At 38.2% G+C, this 13973-nt stretch overlaps 1 pseudogene; it reads left to right on the top strand.

Annotated features, from left to right (window-relative positions):
* The first annotated feature begins 785 nt into the window (after window positions 1-785).
* LOC140529140 (G protein pathway suppressor 2 pseudogene) lies at window positions 786-2141 on the top strand (annotated as a pseudogene).
* The last annotated feature ends 11832 nt before the right edge of the window (window positions 2142-13973 follow it).

Raw genomic sequence — 13973 nt, 5'->3', positions numbered from 1 at the left:
CTAAGAAAGTCATAGACAGAAAGGCCCCAAAATATGCCTATAAAAGTTTATCAGTGGTTTTTGTGGTAGCAAAATTAAAATAATGGGAGTAGCCTTCAGTTGGACAACAGCTTACTAGATCGTGTAATTGGAATGTAAAGGAATATTGTTACTGTACAAAGTGATGAATATGAGAAATTTGGAGAAAACAGGGGAAGACTAGACATGAGCCGATAAGCAGAATGTGCAGTATTAGGAAAGCAATATACAAAAATTCTCCAATAATGTAAAATTTTAAAATGAAAGGCTATGCAATTCTATTAATCAAGCTTACCTCAAGGGAGACATGAACAAAAGCATTACCGTTGTCCTTATGCTGGAAAGGTGTAGAACCGTTGCTATCAAATATTGCTTAAGATGTCAGGTACGGTTGTTATTCTCAGTGAATTTTCTTTGTTAGGAGGAAAGGTTGGCTAGTTGTGTAGTCAACATATTATTTAGAAATGTGCTATAAAAACAAAAGACTTAAAAAACTAAAAAGAGGAGTCTGCATTTAGGTGCCAAATGTAACATTAAAAAAAAACACTCTGCAAACCAACTGAATCCTTAGCAGAATTTTCTGGAATTCAACCTAGTTGGATTTTATTAGCTAGATACACAGGGTTTGATATAATTTTCATTCACATAGACTGACTGTGTGATCAGTTGAAAACATGAATTAAAGAGCTGAGGCATTAAATTAATATAATCCTCACAAAACAGCTGCAGGGCCCTGCCCGCCCTCGGAGCCTGGCGGACGGAGTCCTGGGCCAGGGCGGGGTGGGGGTCTGCCCTCCGTCCCAAGCACGGGGAGCTCAGTCTCCTTCTACCCCCACCCCCCCCAGCCTTGCCTGGCTGCCGGGTCGCGGTGGAGCCTTCGGGGTGGTGGGGAGGGCTCTCAGGTTCCCCTTTCGCTGGTAGGATCCCCGCTTCCCCTCTGTGATCATGCTTATCCCCCAACCAACCAGATTTCCGCTGGGTGACCAGATTAATTTCTGGGACTGGACTGTCAGTGATCAAGTCTCAGGATCCGTACCCCAGTTTGTGTGACAGCACCCTGCGGGTCACCATGCCGGCCCTTCTGGAACCCCCCAAGCTCTCCAATGCCATGGCTAGGGCACTGCATCGACACATAATGATGGAGCGGGAGAGGAAGAGACAGGAGGAAGAGGAGGTAGACAAGAAGATGGAACAGAAAATGAAGGAGGAACAGGAGAGGAGGAAGAAAAAGGAAATGGAAGAAAGGATGTCACTGGAAGAGACCAAAGAACAGATCCTTAAACTGCAAGAGAAGCTCCTGGCCCTACAAGAGGAGAAGCACCAGCTCTTCCTGCAGCTCAAGAAAGTTTTACATGAGGAGGAGAAAAGGCGTCGTAAGGAGCAAAGTGACTTGACAACACTTACATCTGCAGCATACCAACAAAGTCTGGCTGTACACACAGGGACACATCTTCTTAGTATGCAGGGCAGTCCTGGACGACACAGCAGACCAGGAACCCTTATGTCTGCTGATAGAGCCAAACAGATGTTTGGACCCCAAGTGCTCACGACCTGTCATTTTGTGGGGTCAACAGCTTTTCCAGGAACCTCAGAACATGGGCAATTCCAGGGTAGCCCAGGAGGGGCCTATGGGGCAGCCCAGCCACCACCTCACTATGGACCTACTCAGCCAGGCTATAGTCCCAGCCAACAGCTCAGAGCCCCTTCAGCTTTTCCTGCTGTTCAGTACCTGTCCCAACCTCAGCCCCAGTCCTATGCAGTACATGGCCACTACCAGCCCACACAAACAGGGTTCCTGCAACCTGGCAATGCCCTGTCCCTTCAAAAGCAGCTGGAACATGCTAACCAGCAATCTGGCTTCTCTGATTCGTCTTCTCTGCAACCCATGCACCCCCAGGCTCTGCACCCAACCCCTGGGCTTTTAGCCACACCGAAGATTCCTGTACAGATGCAACCATCAGGAAAGTCAAGCTTTGCAGCCACCAGTCAACCAGGCCCCCGTCTCCCTTTCATTCAGCACAGCCAGAACCAACGCTTTTATCACAAGTGACTTTACTCAGTCCTGCCTCCCAGTCCTCCCAACTAATAAAATTAAATTGTCATCAAGAAAAAAAAAAAACAAACAGCTGCAAAAGAAGTTATAAAATCTGAACTGATTATGTTTGTTTTCTAGTTTTTAGAAGTGGAAAAATCCATTTATTCCTTAAGACCTCTGGGTTTTGTTCAATAATGCAATGTATTCAAAAGGAGTGATCCCCAAATATATGATTCTAATTACATTTAGAATATTCTAATTGCATTCTAATTGACAAACCACTTTGTTGTTTTAAACTAATTTTAATTATAAACTTAATTATGATTTAAACAGAAACAATTATAAGCAAAGAAAATGAGAAAGAAATGCATACCTAAAATTGTAAATTCCAAATTTATTTAAACTAATGCGGGGACTTATACCTGTGGTGAGCAAGGCACTGTGCAAAGTCAAAGCAGGAGAATTCTTGAACTTAGAAATCTTATATTCTTCTGGATGAATAAACTTAGAAAGAGATAAGTACTTACATGATAATTTGCAGAGGGAGAGAGCACTAACAATTAAGGAGATCAGATAAGCTTTTCCATTATAGACAGAATGTGAGTTGTAAAATGAAGGAAGCTAGATTTTCTGTGCTAAATTGAATCAGAGGTGGGGGGAAGGGAGTGTCCTACAGCCTATGCAAAAATCTGGAGTCTGGATAATGAATGTTGAGTTGAGGGTACAGCAACTCTTTTACTTTCTCTGGAATTTCAACTGCCTGAATAATAAGAATGTTTAATAAACCTCAGTAGCACTTGTAGACTTCACAACAATCTGAGCCAGATTATAGAGAATGCCAAACTGAGAAGTTACCTCATTTTAGAGGTAACAAGAAATCAAAGCAGGAAGGAATTAGAACAGGCAAAGAAGAAACTAAGTTATTATACTTTGCAGATGATATGATGATATACTTAGAGAATCAAGTAAAAAACTACTTGAAATAATAAACAACTTTGGCAAAGTTGCAGGTAACAAAATAAACCCACATGAATCATCTGCATTTCTATGGATTACTAATAAAGCCCAATAGCAAGAGCTAGAGAAATCCCATTTAAAACTACAGTAGATACTATAAAATATCTGGGAGTCTACCTGCCAAAACAAACCCAGAAACTATATGAACACAATTACAAAATGCTTTTCATGCAAATAAAGTAAGATCCAAGTAAGTGGAAGAACATCATTTACTCATGGTAGGCCAAACTAATATAATAAAAATTACCGTTCTGCCTAAACTAATTTGCTTGTTCAGTGCCATGCCAATCAGACAACTAGTAAATTATTTTCTAGAGCTAGAAAAAATAATATCAAAATTCATCTGGAAGAACAAAAGGTGTAGAATATCAAGAGAATTAATGAAAAGAAAAGCTAGGGAAGGCCCTACCAGATCTTAAATTGTATTATAAAGCAGCAATCATCAAAAGCACTTGGTACTGACTAAGAAATAAAGGGGTAATCCAGTGGAATAGGTAAGGTACTCAACACATAGTAGTCAGTGAACATAACAATCTACGGTTTGATAAACTGATGGACCCCAGCTTCTGGGGAAAGAACTCAACATTTGGTAAAAATTGTTGGGAATAACAGTGTGGCAGAAAATGGGCATAGACCAATGCCTGACACTGTATGCAAGAATAAATTGCAATTGCATACATGATCTAGGTATGAAAACTGATACTATAAACAAGCTAGGAGGGCAAGGAATAGTGTATTTCTCAGATTTATGGAGAATGGAGAAATTTATGACCAAACAAGTGATATAGAACATTATGAAGTACAAAATGGATTATTTTGCTCACATTAAATTGAAAAGATTTGCACAAACAAACCCAATTCAACCAAGATTGGGAGGGAGGCAGAAACTTGGGAAAGAATGTTTAGAACTAGTGTTGGTGATAAAGGTCTCATTTCTAAAATGTATAGAGAACTAAGTCTGGACTCTGTCCTGCCACTGGACTATGATAACTCTGGAGGAGAGAGGGAGGCTGACAACTTCATGCAACTCTGCCTCACTTAAATCCAATTTACCCAAGAATCAAAAGGCATCACCCATACCATTTCATTATTATGCATCAAAGTCCTATGATGATAAGCAAGTGATGAAGCCACAGGTGCAGATACACTGGGAGCTGTAGTCACAACCCTGCACACAAGTGGCCCAGGCCATAGGGTCATTTCTTACTGGAAGAAGCAGTGGGACTCGGCAGGCCTCTGGGTGTCTGAACAGCCTTTTAAGGATTGCACTGCTCACCTCCTGGTGTGAGGAATGGAGCTAGAAAAGGTGCCCTAAATATTGTCTGCTTGCCCAACCCTGGCCTGATAACTGCAGCAGGTGGGGAAACTACTATGCCGTCAAAACACAAAAAATGTACAAAATGTATGAAAACATCTGCAAAGATGATTTCACTCACCATCAGCACATGGAATATGCACACAGGAATAGATAACACAAAATCCAGTAGACCTGAAAGAAGAACTGCTCTTGTTGTAAGAAAACTCAGCAGGTATCACATCCAAATTGCAGCTCCGCGTGAAATAAGGTTGGCAAATGAAGGCTAGCTTACTGAAATTGGAGCTAGATACACCTTTTTCTGGAGTGGGAGCAGTGAAGGGGAGTGCCGTGAAGCTGGCATGGGTTTTGCAATCAAAACTAATCTAATCAGCAAGCTGGTATGCCTACCAAAAGGAGTGAATGACAGGCTCATGACAAAGCGATTGTCACTCACAGGAAAATGTCATGCCACCATCATCAGTGCCTATGCTGCCACCATAACAAACCCTGATGAAGTCAAAGAAAAATTTTATGAAAACCTAGAGACCTTTATCGCCAATGTGCCAAAAGAGGACAAACTAAAATTCTGGGTGACTTTAATGCTACTGTGGGCTCAGACTACCAGACTTGGCAGGGAGTCCTAAGGAGGAATGGAATTGGGAACAGCAACAGCAATGGTCATTTCATATCTCATGACCTTCTCATCACCAACATTGCTCTACAGAGCTGTTGTGCTCACTTCATTGTTATATGCTTGTGAAGCATGGGCAATCTACCAGCACCATGCCAGAAAAATGAATCACTTCCATTTGAACTGTCTTATGATCATTCTGAGGATCACCTGACAGGATAAGGTACCAGGCACTGAAGTCCTTTCTCAAGCTGAACTGACAAGTATTCAAACTGTGCTTCAGAGAGTGCAACTCTGATGCTCTAGCCATGGTGTTCAAATACAAAATGTACACTTGCCAAAAAGATTATTTTATGGAGAACTCCCATGGGGCAGGCGATCACATGGTGGTCAGAAGAAATGATTCAAGGACACTCTGAAGGTCTCTCTCAAGAACTTTGGATTTGACTGTACAACATGTGAGACAATGGCATAGGACTACTCAGCATGACATGCCCATATCATAAAAGGTGCTGTGCTCTTTGAGCAAAGCAGAATTGAGACAGCACAAATTAAACACAGGATGTGCAAATTTGGGATATCCACCCCAAATATTCACATGTACTCTCTGTGCCCAACCTGTGATAGAGCATTTCGAGCTCATATTGGTCTCATCAGCCATAGTCAGGCATGCTGAAATTTCACCTTATCATGGTGATGTCATTTTAGTCCTCTTCAAAGATGAAGGACAACAACCAACCAGGACAATCACATGATCTCAGTGGAAAGTGGACTGTGACAGTGGCAAAGAGGCAAGGAATTCATGGAACAAGATGGGAGCTACAAGAATGGGAGCCAGCAATAGTACAGGATGAGGGATAGAGTTCCAGAATAATTCCTGGACCAAGTGAGACCTGGAACTAAAGACTGACAAGAACCAAGCCACAGTGTAAAAGAGCAGATTAACTCATAACCAGTATGGTGACTTGTATTCCCTTTAACTTCAAAGAAGCAGGAATTATTTTATCAGCTCTGAAGGGCTTCCCTCCAATGACCTTCTCTCTTATGTCAAGCTGTACCAAAGGTAAGGCATTATAAGTCTGAGGTACTGCTTAGCTCCCTGGGGAAAGTATAGATCCACTGAGGAGGGGAGAACAGTTGTCTTTATTCATGATGAACAAGTACTTGGACTTTTTGCTGGGTAAAATAAAGCTTTCCAACATTTAACATTAGGCCAGAATGGGTACTTATAGAGGTGTTATGGATTCTTTATTGCTGATGTATTGAAATGCTAAACATGAGTAATTTCTAGTGATATTAGGAGAAACTCTGAGTAGGACTACACTCCAGGAAAAGATCTTTGGGAGAAGTCATCAAAACTAAGCATGACTTATACAAACCTAGATCTCAGTTTTACCTAAACTTGAACAAAATGATAAGTTGTTCTATTTCCTTACGTGGATTGTCCATTAGTGTTCCTATAAACTTTTTATGCTGTTATTTTGCATATGGTCCCAGTTGGTCGATGAGCATTAATGTTTCACTGTCATCAACTTTACCTAGACTCTGAGTCCCAAATTTCAGTGGTTCACACTCTCCAACCTTTGAAAATCCCAAGATTAGAGAAACTATGAGCAAAGAAATTGCTGGGATTTCCCAGAAGCAAATGAGGCAAAGAGAAAGTACCTGACAGACATTTTGAATGTCACTGCCACCAATCAATGAGTTCCTTCAATACAGAGTTAGCTGACCAGAACTAATGACAGAATGCCTATGAATGCTTCACAATTTCTCTCTCCAAGGGACTTACCATATATCTCATCACAATTCTCTTGCAGTTCAGCTCTCTACAGTTTTCCACATGGAGCAATGCCATCTGTGGCGCTCTGCATATGTGCCAGACCTCTATCATATCCCTTGTGGAACAATAGGAAAGATGTTTTTGTGAGTCAAATCACAAGTCTATCTGCCCATAGGAAAGAGGGATTAGTCATGGTTTATACAGGTTGCTTTTAGGGCTTAGTGATTTAATTATTGAATGGTAATGCAAAACAGGACAACAATGAGGGGGAAGGAGCCTAGAATTTGATTTGCCAGTTTTGTCAGATTAGTGGGAAAGGAGTTACACAATGAAAAAATAAATAAATTTCCTTTGGTATTTGGGGAAAAAAGCCCAATGCCCATATGATAGAAGTGTAGTGATGAGAGTTGTTACAGGGAAGATAAAATGAAGGAGCAAAACAGGAAAACCAAACTTTTATTATTTGTTGAATCACTTAACTTGTCTGAGCTTCAGTTTCCCTATCTGTATAGTAAGAGAACATTGGATGGAATCATTAATAATATATCTTTCAGTGTGACAAGAAATAATTAATTTCAAATTGATGGATTCAAGAAAGAAGACATTTGAATATTTAGGAACAGGAAAACTCAGAATTATACAAAAACTATATACAACTATGCAATGAAATATTATTTAAGTAGCTGGTGTTTGTTCACACAAAAGCAAGTCAAAAGCAATTTGATAAATAGCTTTATATTCACCTATTTATAAGGAAATATATAGCACTACACACACACACATATATGTATATATACATATATATATATATATGAAAGTTTAGAGGCATTACTTCAAGGCAGATTGGAGAGATCAAGATATTGAAGCATATATAGATTATTGGCCAGATCAAGAATGAGTTGCAGCTATGAATGGCTTCTCCCTGGAGGCTGGGGTAAGTTTTTGCAAATATTACTAAAGGAAGTTAAAATACATAGTATCATTATGGTAGAGGAATGGAAAGAGGAGCTTTGTCTTCTTCAGGTCTTCTGTTATAATACTTGGCAGGAGACAAAGATTTTCTGAAAGGTTTAGACTTAATTTTTTAGAGACAATCCATCCTTTCACAGCTAAGAAGGTACAAACCTTCCTTCCTAGAAAAAGAGAATAATGAAGAAGTGCTGAACTCTGTATAATATGTGGAAAGTAATTATTAGAATTGGAGATTGGGAGTTAGGTCTATATGCTCCATCTTTCTTCAAGAAATAAGAAATTGGGCATTCACTTGGTTGGCTACTTGGACTTTCAGATGTTGAGCTAATTTTTTAAAATAAGAATGGATTTTCTTTACTTATTATTTTGCATAGAGATGTTATTGATAAGGCTATTGATTGCCTTTTAAATGAAATGTTTGGTTAGAGGGCTTGACAACCCTCTGTGATCTCCATTCCTGGGGAGGAAGAGGGAAGAACAAAGTCTCAAAATGAGTACCTGGCTAATTGATGTACCCTAGTTGACAGCACCTGCTCTAGTGGATTTTAGATTAGCTACACTTAAAATGAGTGAATTGTATTACTCCCAAATGGAAAGACTTACCAAAGCTTATATACTGTATGTATAGGAATCTGCCATGTGATTTTGATATATGGAATTCCTAATAAAGGAACTATATCTACTAACACAGGTCAATTCCTTCTCTACAATTTATAGTCTTAGAAAGTTACCTATTGCATTGGTGTCAAACTCAAATAGAAGCAGATTCCTGTGGGCACATATTAACTTAGAAAACCACAAATTAACATTATCTATGTTTTGTTTATTTGTAGTTATTTTGCTAATCATTTCCCAATTATATATTTTCATCTGTTTGGGGACACTAGGCAGTTTTGCAGTGAGTATGAGGCTGTGAGTTTTATACTTTACGTCTAGAACACTGAGAACTTAAGTGATTTCCCCAGGGTCAAATAGCAGTACATGTTAAGAGTCAGACCTGGAACCTAGGTCTCCCTGATTTTTTAAAATTATTTTATTTTTATTTTTTATTTTTAATGTTCCACAATCACTACCATAAAACTTCAATTTTTTTGCCCCCTACCTACCTCCTAACATCCCCCTTCCTTCCCAAGATAGCATACAATTCTATATAGGATCTACATATACATTCTTACTGAATACTTTTGACTATAGTCATGCTGTGTAGAAGAACTAAAATAAATGGGAGAAATCATGTAACAAACCAAAACATAATACACACACACACACACACACACACACAAAATGATCTGCTACATTCTGTGATTGAATTCCATAGTTCTTTCTCTGAATGTGGAAGGCATTTTGCTTTAGAAGACCATTGAGAAATTTTTTTATGTCCTTGCATTGATATGAAGATCCAAGTCTACCAGAAAACTCTCCTACACTGTGCTCATTGCTGTGTACAAAGTTCTCCTGCTGCTCCTTTCACTCAGCATCAGATCATATAAGTCTTTCCAGGCCTCTCTGAAGTCTTCTTGTTCTTCATTTCTTATGTAGCACTAGTATTCCATTACATTCATATACCATAATTTATTCAGCTATTCCCCAATTGATGGACATCCACTTGATTTCCAGTTTTTGGCCATCGCAAAGAGTACTGCTATAAATATTTTTGTACATGTGGGACCCTTTCCCATTTTTATGATCTCTTGGGGATACAGTCCTAGAAGTGATATTACTGGGTCAAAGGGTCTCACATTTTTGTAGCCCTTTGGGCATAGTTCCAAACCACTCTCCAGAATGGTTGGATGAGCTCAAAGCTCCACCAACAATGAATTAGTGTTCCAACTCTCCCACATCCTCTCCAACATTTATCATTTTCCTCTTCTGTCATGTTTGTCAATGTAATAGGTGTGATGTGGTACCTCAGAGTTGTTTTGATTTGCATCTCTAATCAAAAGTGATTTAGAGCATTTTTTCATATGATTATGGATATCTTTAATTTCTTTCTCTGAAAATTGCCTGTTCATATCCTTTGACCATTTATCAGTTGGGGAATGACTTCATCCCCGAGATTAGCTGTAAAAATTCTTTCCCAATATACTACATCCCTCCGAATTTTGGTTGCATTGAGTTTGGTTGTGCAAAAACTTTTCAGTTTAATGTAATCAAAATTATTCATCTTGCACTTCATAATGCTTTCTATCTCTTCTTTAGTCAAAAATTCTTCACTTCTCCATAAATCTGATAAATACACTATTCCTTGCTCCTCCAGTTTTTCCATGGGGTCTCCCTGCTTTTAAGATGGGTTCTCTATCCAGTGCATCCAACTGAGGCTTACAAAGTACATAACTGTAACTAACTTTTATTGTCTTACAGCCTGAGTCGTATGGTTTCAGAGTTTAGGAGGAAGACAATCAAAAAGGGAGAACTTATTTTGATAAAGATTTTTAACATGACTCTTTTACAATTAACTGTTGAAGTTTTGCTACAAGATTTTATATATGTATATATATGCATATATGTTTTATATATATCTAATATATATGTAATGCATATATGTAATATATATAATCTCCTTTTATCATCATGAAAATCATTTGTGTACATACTAAAAATATTATTATAATTAAATATTATAAATATATTAAATATAAATATACAATACATATAAATAAAATCCAATTTTATAAATGCAGAAACTGAGATTCTGAGAAGTTAGGTAACTTGGTTGTATTGATACAATTACAGATCTGAGGCCAGATTCCAAATATAGTCTCCCAACTTCAAATCTAACTCTTTTTTTTGCTATTATCTTTTCACTGTTTTTATCTTTACTCCCTCACACTTCATTTTGTCCTTTCAAATATGATCTTCCTTCTGCATAGACGTAGAAGCTTCACATTTCCTATTAAGTTAAATTAGAACTCCTTTGTTTGATGTTGAGGCACCTCCAGAATTTGGCATGGCCCTATATTTCTACCCTCACTTCATTTGACAACCCTTTATTTACTGAGTACTACAACTAAACAGTTTCCAAAAGATTCTCTGAACATCCCCAACTATGTCCTGTACCTGAAATGACATTCTTTTACTTCTTGTTGAATTCCAATTCATTATTTAAAACACAAACCAAAATCCAGGTTCCCTATTAATGCTTCCTTGATCCCTACTAGTTTGTGATAAGCTTTCTTCTCTCAGATATCACATATTCATTGTGCTTTTCTAATACGTATATCATACATAGGAAGGGGTATAAGGGACACCATTGGGTATATATCACCTTTAAGGAATTGTGTTGATCACATTGTGAGAGTAAGAGTCAACAGTGTGGTACTGGTATCTTCAAATTATTGAAAGAACTAGAATAAGGCACCCAGTCAGGGCATGGGCATGAATCACTGACGTTCAGAAGACATGGAAAAAAAAGTAGAACTCCAGTGGAAAGAGTATTGGATTGAAAATCAGAGGACTTAGACTTATATCACAGTTTTGACATTTTACTATGTAACCTTGGACAAGTCCATGTTCTACCATTGAGATCTTCAATAGTAGAGGCAATATACACATTTCTTAGAGAATGTATCCTTCAAAGTATAGAATTATTGAAGTGTGTGGGCAATATTTACCTGGTAGACTTAAATTTTATGAGGGCAATAATTTCATCGTTCTAAATCTGACATTTCCCTTACTCCTTTGCACAGTGACAGACTCATAGTAGATACTAAATAAATATAAGTTGTATTATGTTTACATTATATAAATATTATAGATAACACTTATAGAATTATATTTTACATGTAACATATTATGTATCATATAATATATTCTATTAAATATAGCAATATGAAAGAGAGAGAGAGAGAGGGAGGGAGGGAGGGAGAGAAAGAATGATCTGAGAAGCTGGAAGGATATACTTTTTGGTTTAGACTCAAAACATCCACAAAACCTAAAACTACTGAATTATAGGAATGCATTGTTGGTCTTCTAGCAAAATACACAGTGTATTTTGTAAAAGCTATCTTCTTAGGTTTAAAGTGACCCTTGAAAAATGTGTCATGTCTTCTCAGAAAATACAAAAACAGTCCATTCTCTACTCAAAAGTAGAAGCCCTACCTATAATAACTTAAACACAGTAAATGTATTTACTTTTCCCCTAAAGCCATTTAAAATCTCTGTAGGGAAGAAAATGCTTCCCAATTAGCATATCAATGGGTTCACTTTGAATCTAGGCAGCTCATAACATTTTTCATAGTGAAAGTCTTAGGGAGGGAGTCAGAAATTCCTAATTTATACACAGACAGCTATGACACATTTGTCAGACCATAGCAATCTCAGTGGAGTTCATAAGCTACAGGGCTGTCACTTCTACTTTACTGAAATTTCAAAGCAGGACATTGGGTTGCTGGAAAATTATTGTGTGCTGAGATGTGTTTTCTAAGCTAGAGAAAAGAATCCCTTCTGGACCACCAAATTTCCCCTCCACATAGGTTAGAAAGGAGAGAATCATCTGGCTCCTTACAGAATCTCTACTCTCACTTAAAGAACAAAAAGAGAGAAACAAAACAGGCCTTTACTGTACATATTTGTGTGCAGGTTTAGGAAATGACCATTGCAAGGGCATTAGGAATAGGGAGACAGATAGATGCCCTTAAGGGAAGAATTGGCAAACATAGCTTTATCTCTACCTGCCATGGGCTACACACCCATTTGGGAATAGGGAACAGCAACTTCTCATAAATTGACCCCTGGGTTGGAAAAAGCAATGGATTTGGAACTAGAGGATATGAGTACCTACTTTCCCAATGTGATTGATAAAATCATTATTCCCATAATTCTGTTTTGATTCAATTTTTAGTCACCCATGCTAGAAACTGGAGGAATTTTCAACCTTTCCTATTATAGCTCATGTTCTACTACCATTTCCATCTCCACAAAATCTCTCAGATATATATCCCTTCCTATCCTGTCTACTTTTATCATCACTATCATTCTCTATTTAGATGATTCTAAGAGTCTTTGAAGCCTTCCCTTGAGTCCTTATTTGAGTCCTCCTACTACTGTTCTGATCTCTTTTTTCCTTCAAGATTCTGGATCCTCCTTCCCTCTGTTTGCATTCTTCTTCATGGCATGGTACAAATTCCTGAGTATTATATGGGAGTATTGCACTGGAATCTCAGCTGAGAATGTTAAAAGTCTTTCACACTTGAGGAATAAGAATGTCCCTGAGCTATTTAAAACTATTTTCTACTGATGCCCTGCCTTAAGAACAAAATGGTCTTTTCTGAGATACTTGTGGGAAATACGTTTTTCCTCTTTGGTTACAACATCAACTCAACTGTTTATTCCTCACAAATATTGTCAGAGATCATAGAATCACAAAAAATACTGGAAGAGGGGGTGGAGCCAAGATGGCAGATTAGAAGCAGGGACTTACTAGAGCTTTCCCAACAAACCTCTCAAAAAACCTGTAAAAATGACTCTAACCAGATTCTAGAGTAGCAGAAGCCAAAAAATGACAGACTGAAGCAAATTCTCATCCCAAGACAATTTGGAAAGTCAAAAGAATAGGTATATTGCATAAGGTTGGGAGCCAAGTACAATTCAGGATTGGCCAAGCCAGTGTGGATAGAGTTGTACCAGGCCTTAGGGGACTGAATCACTGGTGGCTGCTGTGTTCTCCAGACTTTTCAACCTCATAAATACCAATGACAGCTTTGAAAGTCAGTGGGAAGGGCTTCTTACCAGGCTGAGAGGGGAGCATGGTCCAGCCCTAGCCCTAACTCCAGAGCAGTGGCAGCCTATGCTGAAGCAAAAGCTGCATCTGGAGCCCTTCACTTAACAAATAGTTCAAAAGTCAAGGAACTGGCTGGGAAAATGAGCAAAACAGGGGAAAAAGAAACAGACTATATAGATTCTTACTTTCTCAGTGAAGAGGTATATTCTTATATCATTGGTGATGAGGAAGATCAAAATATACAACCAGAAAAAGACAACAAAACCAAAAGTCTTGCATACAAAGCTTACAACAAAACCAAAAGTCCTGCATACAAAAATATGAATTTGTCTCAGGTCATGGAAGAGCTCAGAAAGGATTTTGAAAATAAAGTAAGAGAAGCAGAAGAAAAATTGAGAAGAGAAATGAGAGTGATACAAGAAAATCATGAAAAATGAGTTAACAACTTTCTAAAGGAAACTCCCCAAATTATGGAAGAAAATAACACCTTGAAAGTTAGACTAA

The sequence above is a fragment of the Notamacropus eugenii genome, chromosome 2 (assembly GCF_028372415.1).
Source record: "Notamacropus eugenii isolate mMacEug1 chromosome 2, mMacEug1.pri_v2, whole genome shotgun sequence".
Lineage (NCBI taxonomy): Eukaryota > Metazoa > Chordata > Mammalia > Diprotodontia > Macropodidae > Notamacropus > Notamacropus eugenii.
Note: the sequence above shows the minus strand (reverse complement) of the source record. Positions and strands in the feature narration are given on the sequence as shown.